Source organism: Lissotriton helveticus, chromosome 6 (assembly GCF_964261635.1).
Source record: "Lissotriton helveticus chromosome 6, aLisHel1.1, whole genome shotgun sequence".
Classification (NCBI taxonomy): Eukaryota; Metazoa; Chordata; class Amphibia; order Caudata; family Salamandridae; genus Lissotriton; species Lissotriton helveticus.
The window spans coordinates 136651466-136664170 of NC_136067.1; positions in this window are offsets into that span (position 1 = coordinate 136651466).

The following is a 12705-nucleotide window of genomic DNA, read 5'->3' on the forward strand; positions in this document are numbered from 1 at the left end:
AGGAGGCAAGCTCCACATCAAGCCCTTGGAGATACTTAGGATGCAGATAGCACAGTACAGTTTTTTCCCTGCCCAAGACAGAAGCAGGAAATGCAGGCCTGCCCAACAAAGCACAACAACAAAGTGGTAGTCTCTCCTCACAGCTCTTCCAGTTCTTCTGAGGTCAGGGCCCCAATATTTATATCACATTTCCCTTTGAAGTTGGTATTAAAAGAGGTTCATAATCCAATTCTGCCTGGTTCAGGCCAAGCTCACTCCAGAGGGTGGTGACAGCATTGTGGAAGACAGACACAGTCCATTCAGGTGCAAGCAACAGGTCTCCCCACTTGTTTAAATGCAGCCAATTCTATAGCTTGTGGCATTCCTGTCGCTTGAACAGGAGATCAGCCTTCTGGCCCTCGGAGTCCACTTCTTTTTCCTGGGTACAACAGGGAGAGTCCAGTCCTCTTTAATCTATCACATGTGCAGGAGTGTTCTGACACGGGTGCCTGGAGGTGCCACATGTATGTCTAGCATGAGGTAGTGAGTGAAAACGACCCCTGGAGATGGCCCAACCAATTAGATGGAGGTTACTGGGGCTAATCGTACTTACTTTGGGCATGTTCAAGATAGATAAAGTCTTCAGCTATGAGTCACCCAGGAAAGGCAGGACACACATCAACTCCCCTGGTGTCTGTCTACTGTGAATGCACAAACCAGCCCCTGTCAGTCTAAAACCCAGACAGCGAATACACAACAGGCAGAGGCACATAAATGGTTAGACAAGAAAATACCCACATTCTAAAAGTGGTAAGTTTCACACACACAATATCAAAATCATCTTTACTGAAAGATATATTTTTAAATCCTGAGTTCAGGAAGCCTAAACTCCATTTCTCTATCTTGTCCCAATGGAAAGTTATGCTTGTAAGACGTTACAAAGCAACTCCTATGTCAGACTAGAGAACAGATAATATATTGAAAAACGAAATACACAGTCTTTCACTATCAGGGCATGTAAAACACACCAGCACATGTCCTACCTTTCACATAAACTGCACCCTGCCATGGCGGTTTCTTGGGCCTACCTGAGGGGTGTCTTACATGTAAGAAAAGAGAAGGTTGGGGCCTGGCAAGTGGGTACGCTTGCCAGGTTGACACGGCAGTTGAAAATTGCACACATACACTGCAGTGTAAGGTCTGAGACTCCTTTGAAAAGCTACTTATGTGGGTGGCACAATCAGTGCTGCTGGCCCACTAGTAGCATTTGATGTGGAGGCTGTGGCACTCTCAGTGCACTTAACTAGGGATTTACTAGTAATTCAAATATGCCAATCATTGAAACACCAATCCATAATCTAGTTTGCAATAGGAGGACCTGCACTTTAACACTAAACAGCAGAGAGAAAGTTTGCAGAGACACTAAACCAGCAAAAACAGTCAAAACCGGGAGGTCAGAGAGCAAAAAGACAGGGGAAACATGCCAAAAGACAGTTTCTGACTGTGTTAGACTTGGCTTTGGAGTTAGAACTGGGATTTCTGGTTGTTGGGGTAAATGGTATACAACTTTACAAGGGACTTACAAGTAAACTAAATATGTAAATTGTGTATACACCAGTGTCATCATGTTTAGAGAAGAAGTGCTTGCACTTTAGCACAGGTAATGTGCTCAGAGTCCTAAAGCCAACAAAAAGAAGGTCAAGAAAAAAGGAGGCGGAAGGCAAAAAGTTTCGGGTAACCCTTAAGAGAGGGTTCCTGTTCAGTCTAAGTATGGGTGAATTTTGCGGACCTGCGGTCCGCGAATTCGCGCAAAATGGCAAAAGAATCTGCGAGTTCGCGGAAAAATCTGCGAACTCGCGGATTTGCAGAAATATATACTCGAGTACTTTCTACTGGCTAATCAGTAAGTGCTAGCTCGTTGGGTAAAGTATAGTGCTTTTCCTACACTACAGCTGCGTAAAGGGCCAGAAGAGTTGTCTCCAGTGACCATGTGTGTGTTACTATGCCATCGCGCCGAAGGGTGCAGGGGTCCCTTGAGTGAGCTGTCCATCATAGTGGGTAAATAAATGGCGGGAAGACGGTGCACACAGCTAGCGTGTGGGCGGGGACAAACGGGCGGGGCTTCTATGCGAGTTCACATGCCTCTTGTGTGTATAAAAGGTCAGAGACCCATCAGAGCAGCAGATGAGGGGAAAGAAGTCCCTGGTCACAGGAACTGCACGGGGATTGCGCTTGTGAAAGTGAAGGATGCAAAGGCCTCCATCCAGCATGACAGCTCATTTTCGATGCTATATATGGGGAGAAAGCACACCTGCCCAGCCTCGACAAAGCTCACGATTGTTATTGGGCTGATGAATGCGTTACTGAATTTGAGCTTCAACTCGGGCACCTGCTTTATTTATATCTGTAAGTGCTTCCTGTTGAGATTTAATTTTTGTGACAGGAGCATCATGCCAGAATGAACCCTGCCCTTCATATTTATCCAAGAATACGCCATCGTTTTGTGCGATACCCCTACTCAACTGGAGTACTTTCTACTGGCTAATCAGTAAGTGCTACCTCGTTGGGTAAATGTATAGTGCTTTTCCTACACTACAGCTGCGTAAAGGGCCAGAAGATTTGTCTCCAGTGAAAAAAATCCGCCCGCGAGCAGATTTGCGGATTTTTCGGCAATTTTGCGAGATTCGCGGATCACGAAATTGTCGAAAATCCGCATATTCCGCGGGTGGAACAGATTTTTCGCCCATGCTTAGTTCAGTCTCAGTTTACAGAACATAGGTTGAGAGGCCAGTCAAAGACACCACCCCTGATATGGCAGGAGGGTGAGGGGCTCCTGCATAGGCTTTGTATAAGAAATTGGGGTATTATTAACAGGGGGGGTGTAAGTACCCACTTTGAGTAATAACAAAAATCCTTGTCAGAGTGATCAGTCAAAAGCAATAGATAAAGCTGAGCTCAACCCCCTGGTAGCTATGGCAGAGAGCAGACAGACCTAACTTACTTGCAGTGTGGTCAGTATTCATGCTGTATTAAAACACTTTTTACACAAAAGGAATGGGGTTTTCGGCAAGACAGAATTGCACCTATCTCTAGTGTATTTTTTTATCTACAACGGCAAGGTGCTAAGGACCGGAGTTTCAAAACCCCTAAAACTCCTAAGACATAAAATGTCTCAATTGACCGCTGGCAGCATACAGTCATCCGGCACTCTTAATATTAGTTAATATTCATTAACAATGACACATTTTCTCAAAGATGAAAAGACCGTAGCCAAAGCGCTTTGTCCTCTCGGACTTCTTCAGGGCAAAACGCACATTTACTTGTGATCTGTCCCGCAATTATGAAAGCGCTGTATCCCTTTTCCCCCGAGACGGACGCCACGCTACCATGCTGGATGATTGAAGATCTGAAACTTTCATTGGAGCACAATGGAGGATGGCGGAGACTTATTGACCACCTACCATGAAAAACAAGCAAATCTAATTTAGTTGTGATTGCTACAGTGCACCCTAATCCAAGATGCAATCCAATTTTATCAGAAAAGGGATACAGCACTTTCAGAATTGCGGGACAGATCACAAGTAAATGTGCCTTTTACCCTCAAGAAGTCCGAGAGGACAAAACGCGTTGGTTATGGTCTTTTAATCGGGTTGAAAAAAAAGAAAAAAGAAGTTATGAATAAAGAATCTGATGCAAACAACCTTTTTGAATTGCCATTACTTTGAGAAAATCTGTCATTGTTAATGAATATTAACTAATATTAGGAGTGCTGGACCACTGTGTGCTGCCAGTATTAAAACAATAATACGCTTAAATGAAAAGCAATACAAATCCCAAAACAAATTTAGAAAAATAGCTAAAATATAATAAAAATATAACGCCAAAATGGATAAACCCCAATAACGGAAACCAGAAATATGAATGTTAACATTTTTAAGTAGAAATAGCTCCAAGAAGCACAAAGTGGCAATGACAGTAAGTGGTCGCTGTAGCCCAGGACCTAGGTGAAAGTTGATGCTGAGCGTGATGCAGCATGGGTCACATACCTCAATCAGGTTAATCCTGCTAAAAGATTCTCCTTTCTAACATTAGTCCTTAAGTTCCAATCCACTTCAGAAGTACACTTCTAAAGCCTGCAAGGACGTATGGGGAGGTTAAAGACTCACAGAGTGACAGGCAGAGTCCAGTCTGAGTCCATTTGCTACTGATCAGCTGAGCAGTTGCAGGGAATGCCCCTTGCAGCTTGCTGCATTCCTGTAGCTTGAACAGGAGGTCAGCCATCTGGCCCTTAGAGTCCACTTCTTTGTCCTGGGTACAACAGGGGGAGTCCAGTCCTCTTCTAATCTTTCACATGTGCAGGAGTGTTCTGACACGGGTGCCTTGAGGTGCCACATGTATGCCTAGCATGAGATAGTGGGAGGAAATTACCCCTGGAGATGACCTAACACATTAGATGAAGGTTACTGGGGCTAATCCTACTTACTTTGGGCATTTTCAAGATAGCCACATTCTTCAGCCACACAAAACTTTCGGCTCTGATGGCTGGGGGTGTGGAAGTGTACCATGGTAACCCTAGTGTTCTCCCACATCTAAGACTAAAACCCAGTTTTAGACAATTACTTAACTCCAACAACTGAGAGATAGAAGTCTAGTAAAATCAAAGCTGAGTTTGTAACAACCATAAAAGGGATTCATGCTAAGGGGCATATTATCAAGCCATTTATCATCGTGTTAGCTGCACTTTCGTGCGGCTAACATATTTTTTTTAACGCCCTATTATCAAGCTGTTGCTAACAGGCCTTAGTGACAGCTTTCCGGCAAACACAGCTGTTTTTTTATCACCTTGCATGCCAGCGATATTTATCGCTAATGACATGCAAGGTAGGCGTTCCTTCTCAAAATTTCAGTAAAACTCACCCTAACACTAATGCGCCCTATTATCAAGGATGGGTCGGAGCCGAAAAAAATCACGCTAAGGCCCGTTAGCTGCACGAAATAACTGGTCTTAAAATTGGGAATCCTGATGTATCTGTCTGTGCTAAAGTCACGCAATGCTGCAGTTGTGTCACAGCCATGATGCAACTCCAGCAATGCATGGGGCCAGCCTATTATTATGGCACTGCCTCACCCTCACGCCTGTTATCAGGCAGGCAAAAGGTGCTAACGCAGTGCCATTCATGAGGGGTGCTCGAATGTCGGCGATGTTGGAGATCCATTGGTGGTAATGTGCGCTGCGGTGTTATCATTTGGAAGCATTGGTGAAGTGTTGGTGCGGAGGAAGTTGACCAGGGTGCGATGACGGCGCTGGCGGACAGTGGGCAAGGCAAAGACGTCACTCATCCAATGATGATAGTGCCAGGGGAGTAGGCCTGGGTGGTGAACTTTGCTCTGTTCATGGAGTTTGTGGTGTTTTCTGCACTCCGCACTCCTCAGAGCTCACGTAGTGCAGAAAACTCTGCATTGCGGTGTGGAGCAGAGTTTTTTCCCCGCTCGCGATCGTGAACTATCGTTTGCTAGCTCGAGCTGCCGCTCTGGGAGAATTCCTATACAAGCGGCAGGAATACCAGCACAAACTGAAGTTCACACTGCACTCGGCCACTCTTGGAACTTTGGAGAGTTTTTTTTGTAACGTTGCAGAGTTCCACGTAGCAAAACTCTGCGAACTACGCCCAGGCCTGCAGGGGAGTCCGGTGTTGTGGCTGTAGTTGAAGTACCCGCTGGAAGAGGTGACGTGCTCAACGGTGTGTCCTGCTATGTTGCCTGTTGAGGTGACTTGTTTCTTGCGTCTGATGTCAGTGACAGAAGGGGGTGGTGCTCTGATCACTGGGGTTGCCCAGGTGAAACTTAAGTTCACCAAGTTGGATGTCGTCGGTGGATGGGAGACCCTGGGGTGCAATGATGTCTATAATGGGATTGTAGAATGGGGGGCCATGGCCCGGGGTGCCTGAACATGAGGGTGCCACAGAGGATGTTCTTGGGCTTGGTCCGGATCTGGGAGTTGACATGGTTCATGGTCACCCTTGGCACATTAGAGTGCGTGGTCAGTCGGAGTGTGCCTCTGTAGGTGATTGCAATGCCTCCTCCTTGATGGTCAGGGTGCTCCTTGCGGGTGATACTGCATCTGTCAGTGATGATGAAGGCGATGTCTGTTACGAAGCAAAGGTTTATCCTAGCAGGCGAGGTGGCATCCAGGGTTGATGGCTATGAGGGTGCTGGCGTCGTAGCCGTGAAGTGTCCAAGAGGAATGCACCTTGGTCTGAGCATGGTCCAGGGGCAGACAGACGCAAACGGCGTAGCCTCTGTGTTGCCTTTGTCATGGGAGACATTCAATACAATGCAGGCAGCACATCGTTATCAAAGCAACTCTGTCAACGTGGGTCTCTTAACATCGCATTTGATTACAACGCATTGTGAGGTCAGCAATGGGGTAATTTAAAGGTGTGTATGGGTTTTGGATGTACAAAATGAAAATCGGACTATTTCTTGGGGTAAACTATGAAAATTGGACTATTTCTTGGGGTAAAATATGAAAAATGCTTTATTTATTGGGGTAAAATATGAAAAATTGGGTGTTTTTTGGGGTAAATTTTGCAATCTTTGGGTGTTTTTGGGTACATTATCTAAATCTTGGGTGTGTTTTGTGCCAAACTAAAGAGAAATTTGGGATGTGCATTTGTCTTTGATATTTTGGGTGTCTTTTGGGGGTGCAGAAAAGAATTCCAGGGTTCACGGTTGGGCTTTTTGTGCAAAGGTTATTTTTGGGTTGCACTCACTGTAGTGGGAACAGTGATCTTCATGTCTCCGCTAAGCAACACCTACTCTACTGTTACAGTGTGCCTAGTATTAGTATGTATTGGAAGGGAATGAGATGTTATTGCATGCATCACAACTATGTATGTGTCTTTGGCACACGAGTGGTTCGCCCGTTGTGCATGGGCGCACAGCGGCTACCACTGAGAAGTGCGGGGTGTCTGGACAGCTGTGAGGTGGTAAACCCCGTAAAGAACACTGGATGGTGCGTGAACGCGGGGATGTGTGTGTGAGCGTGTATTGTTAAAAATGTATTAAGGGAAGTCTTACCTCTAAGCCGTGTCCCGTGTCTTCGTAGCTCCTGCTCTCCTGCGTCTGCTTCCAGAAAAAGGAAGTAGGCAACCAGGCTCCCTCCCGGGACAAGTCATGCAGCAAGGGTTGGAGGGGTGGGCATGTTCTCCATGCAGGTTGTAATGCAGCCCGCATTGCCAAGAGAGAAGTGCGCATGTCTGCATTGGGTGGCCTGAGTGGGTCGACCAAACAGTCATTGCACACTTGAGTGTGCATGCCAATCCGCACATCCCTGCTCCGTGTTTGGAGCAGTCCTAGTGAGGATACATAGCATGATTACATCAGTTAATTATCCCTTGTTTTTCCCTTTTTTAACTTTTTTGGGCTTCTCTGAGTTCGCACTTCCTGCTTCCAGCTCTCCTGCCGCTGAGCCCGCACCCCTGTCCTCGCACATTCCCGTCTCCCAGCTGATCATTCCTCCACCCTCTCCTACTTAATGGTGGAAGCCGCGCGATTGTGCAGCGGACACGCGCCGCTAGGGTGCCGAAGGCGTGCCTAAGACAAGCCTGTCTGTGCAAATTCTGCGACCCAACCTCGACCAGCTCCAGGAAGCCTGGATCACGTGCCACCCACTCCTAAAGCACAGCCACGATCCACGCACTCAACCCCGGGAAAGTCAGAAACTGACAACAGGCCTCAGCAAACATGACCCATGGCCAGTTCTTCAGGCCCACCTTCCCCTGAGAACCAGATGCATTACATGCGATGGGCTTGGTTTACACTACGACCTCTTCAATAGGACTGATTACTAAGCTCTGATTTACTATGGAGACCAATGCACCCTCTGCGAAACCTAGGGCTCATGGCAACGCGCCCTTGGGATTGACATCTCGGAAAGTTAGTGGGCTTATTGTTGTACCGAGACTGGTGCGCTGTCTCCTAATTACAGATTACTCCTTGTACATCTTAAGTTTTTGCACAGCTTACACCAGACACCCCTTCAACTGTTTAAAATGGGTCTCACCAGAGGTACACGATGTGAGAGATGCTCAGCTGACTGTGATGGTTTTTTGCATTTATCTTGGAAATGTATGAGAGTCTCTGGCTTTCGGGATGGAGTGCTCGCTAGGACAGAAGCAATTGCTGCCACCCCAATAACCCAAACAGCTAAGGTGGCTCTTTTGGGGTATGTCAAGTAAGGTCCAACCATATGGAAGCTAGTGGCTCTAATGCTGTCACTGGCTAAGCGCCGAGTGACAATGCATTGGGGTTAGACCACAGCACCCCTCATAGACTGCTGGAATGCTGTCAGGAACAGCTGATGGAGTACTGGCTCCTGATGCTGGCAACCAGCCAACAACATGATGTATGGGTGCCATTTGAAACATATATGTCAATTAATGGTGGAGGTGATTGATCTATGGTGGATACCTCCCCTGAAACCATATGCACGTGAGTTGCTACATACATGGAAGAGAGGGCTCGAAATGTCCTGCCCAACATAGCCACTGCTGTTGTTTGTATAGACTAGAATCCCACTACATGCCTATTGAATGACTGTCCTCCATGCTTATACCCATGATGTACCACATTGCTAACAGTGCACCTACTGTTTTTAACGTGTTAAGATGTACCAGCTGACCGCTGTTGTTTGTTGTGATTACCTGAATGCTTTAAAAAAGGAAGTACATTATCTGGCTCACATTCTTTAGCGCCGCATTTAGGAACTTGATTGCCCTCATTTCAGCCAATTAGGAGCTGAATTGGTGTTGGGGCTTTGAGGTGGCTGGCTACTCACAGTGGCCATCTTGGGAGGAGGCAGGTTGCTGCTTTGTCATTGGGGAGGAAGCACTGGTCCCGCGCTGAAGCATATAAATTAAGACGGTCACTCCTACGCGCAGCGTATGCGGTAGCAGACGCGCCTAATCGCGCCGAAGGAGCGCCTAAGGAAAGCCCGTCTGTACCCATCCGTGCCAGGACGGGGCACGGGGCTAGGAGGATGGGTCCCTTCGTTCCTGAGAAATTACAGTATAGCGGGGAAGATCTTCGGTCATTAAGAGGCTGTTCGCCCGCCCTCTGTCCTAGCCTTATTCCAGTGGAGGAGGTAAGGACCTCCTGCCATCAATGTAATCCTCATGAAAATGCCAAACCATATTTGTTAGCTCTACTGAACTGTCGGTCCCTCCCGAGGCATGCAACTGAAATTCGCCTGCTTCTAGAGGAGCGTGACCCTGATGTCCTTTTTCTGACGGAAATGTGGCTAACGGATACATCTGACCCTGACATTGTTCGGGCTCTCCCTCCCAGCTATTTGATCTGTAGGAAGGACCGCCAAACTGGTCGAGGAGAAGGCGTCGCAATTATTTACAAGAATTTATATGTGTGCCGAATCTCTGAGTGCTCTCTCTCGGAGTGTGAAAGTATGGCATTTTACATCTCTTTTTCCCCTTCGTGGACTTTTTTGGGGATCTTGGTCTACAGACCACCTGGAGCACATAACAGTTTTTGTAATGATCTCCATGATCAGATCACCCATACTATTAGCAGTACCCTTAACTTGTCCATGTTAGGTGATTTTAATATACAATTGGACATCTTAGAGGCTCCTTCATCGCAAGACCTGTTGGGAGGCGCTAGGGATTTTACAACTTAAACAAATTGAGTCAGGACCCACTCACCTAGCGGGGCATTTGATTGACCACTTCTTCACTAATCTCGGAGACATTGACTGTGAAGAGTCTCTTTTTGTCCCATGGTCCGACCATGCACTGCTTTCATTTTCCTGGACCCCGTCCGACCTAACTCATCCAGTTAAAGTAACCAAGAAACTTAACCGGATCTGGTCCAAATTATCCCTGGACGACTGGATGGCAGCCCTGAAGGAGCTCCCCCTTGTTTTCCAGGATAATCCCACCGTAGCTAATGCCACTTTTAACGAATGGCTGGAGACCACCTTGTACTCCACTCTGCCCAAGAAAGAAGTGTGCCATCGCAGTGGATCAAACAAAATGCCCTGGTATTCCACTGAATTAAAGAGCCTTAAACAAGGCTGCAAGCGGGCAGAAAGAAAATGGAGGAAAAATTTCTCAGTTGTTAATAAAAATGAATATAGAGCTACTCTAAGAATATATAAGAATCAACTTAAAACTGCACAATCTGCTTACTATCAGGAAAAAATTGCTGTTGCAGCTAATAAGCCTAGGGAAATTTTTAAAATCTTCCAATCTTTAGTCAACCCTCCCCCCCCCGGTTAATGCAGCCCCTGACCCCCAGAAACGCTGTGATGACCTGGCCTGCTTCTTTGCTAACAAGGTGGCCAATATCTATGCTGGCTTTCTATCAGGTCCCCAACCCCTTAGTTCTACTGAGTGTGGTGCCGCACTCTCCCCTGTAGGAGGCCCTGGCTCTCCTGTACTCCTGGACTCCTTTCCTCCGCTTATTCTATCCATGGCAGAAAGTCTTGTCGACAACCTTAATTCTGGGTCCCCTTTGGATGTTGCTCCGCCATCGGTCCTCAAACAGGTCTCGGCGATTGTCTGCCCTGTTGTAAAAGACGTCATTAATTCCTCCCTGGCAACAGGCATGGTTCCTTCCTCCTGGAAGCATGCCAGGGTTAAGGCCCTTTTAAAAAAACCTAGCCTGGATCCTGAAGATTGGTCCAATTATCGACCTATCTCGCTGCTGCCAGGGCTTAGTAAAATCGCAGAAAAACACGTCAATCAGGCTCTCTCTTCATTTATTGAGAGATTGGGAGCCCTTCACCCCACTCAAACTGGGTTGAGAGTCAAGCAGGTGACGGAAACGGCACTAGTGGCCGTAATAGAAGAGACCAGGAAGATTGTGGATGCCGGAGGCTGCGCAGCGGTGGTCCTGTTGGACCTCAGCGCAGCCTTCGACACAGTTAATCACCCTCTCCTGATCGCCTGCAGCAGGTAGGAGTCACAGGTATGGCCCTTAAATGGCTCCAGTCCTTTCTTTCTGGGAGATCCTTCTCGGTTTTCGAGGACGAATCATCATCTAAACAACATCCACTGCATCATGGCGTGCCCCAGGGATCCTCACTCAGCCCGACCATGTTTAACATCTACATGAGTCCACTTGCTGATGTGGTTCTTCCCTGGGGAATTCAATTGGTCACCTACGCCGATGATACACAGTTGGTTGTCTCCCTGGCCAGGGCTGACTCCTCTGACCCTGGAATTAATAATCTAGCCCCCTGTCTCACTAAGATCCTGGACTGGATGGACGGGTCATTTCTTAAGCTGAACGGTGCAAAAACCAGTATCATGCTACTGGGCTACAAGGCCCCCATCAACCTTGATCCTTGGTGGCCGAAATGTCTTGGTCCTCCCCCTAGCCCCAAGAACCAAATTAAGAGTCTGGGGGTCTGGCTTGACTCCACTTTGGGATTTCGAATCCAGGCCAGAAAAGTTGCCGTGACCTGCTATGGTTTGCTCAGGCTCCTTAGAAAGATTCTGGTTCTTCTCCCATTCGAGGCCAGACGCCTGCTAGTCCAGTCCCTTATTCTTTCCCGCCTGGACTACGCAAATGCGGTCTATCTTGGTGCCCATGTAGGCTCCATTAAAATATTGCAATCTGTCCAGAACTGCGCAGCTCGTCCACTTTATGTGGAGAAGTGTGGCTCAGGGGTTAGAGGCAGCAGACCCGGAAGCTGAGATCGGTCCTGGACCAGGGTTCAATTCCCCGCCTCGGCGGGTCTTGGGCTAAAAAAAATTCCACGGACTCGATAATTCTCGCCCCGGTGCCTCCTCGACTCACGGGTTCACACTCTGCGACTCTGGGCAATAGCTTGCTTAATCTCCACAACGGCCCCTCACGGCGGGATGCCTGACTTTCACCTTGTGGATACCCTGCTATCTCACAGGGGAATACCAGGACGGGTTCCCTAAGCAAGCGCCGGGAAACCCACTGCGGGTAGCTGTGCGCTATATAAGCTCAACTACATTTACATTTACATTTACATTTACTTTTGGACGTGCCTAAACGCAGCTCTGCTTGTTCAAAACCATGTGTATGGCCCATAAAACTATTGCAAATTATGGCCCGGCCATTCTTCGCCCACTGTTCTGTCGCCATCAATCTTCCAGAACTCTAACCATCTCAATCTGCTAGTAGTGCCACGGGTGAAGCGGTCTCGCATGGGCGGCCGCCAGCTCTCCCTCCATGCAGCTAAATTCTGGAACTAACTTCCCGAGAACATCAGGCTCGAATCCAATCATCTTGCCTTCAGGAAACGGCTTAAGACCTTCCTGTTTCACTGAATAGTTTAGTCTCTGATGCCAGGTCTAAAAGCGCCGGGTAGCCATGCGCTATATAAGAGTGTACTCATTCATTCATTCATTCATTCATTCACATTAAAAACATTCTCCCCTGTGCAAACAACACTCAACTAATACTCTGCCTTATAGGCAAGACCGCCATGACAAAAATAAACGTTGCCACCTCCATGTCCACAGTAGCCAACTGGATGAGATCCAACTGCCTCAAGCACTACTCAGATCACACAGAAGTAGGTATTTTTGGAAGGAAAACCTACCTGTGGGGCTCCATCTGGTGGCTGGAAAACCTCAGACCCACAGCAACCCCCACCGCCCACACTAGAAACTTAAGAATCATCCTTGATGACAAGCTTGACATTTCAGCCCAGGCCATCTCCACCTGCTT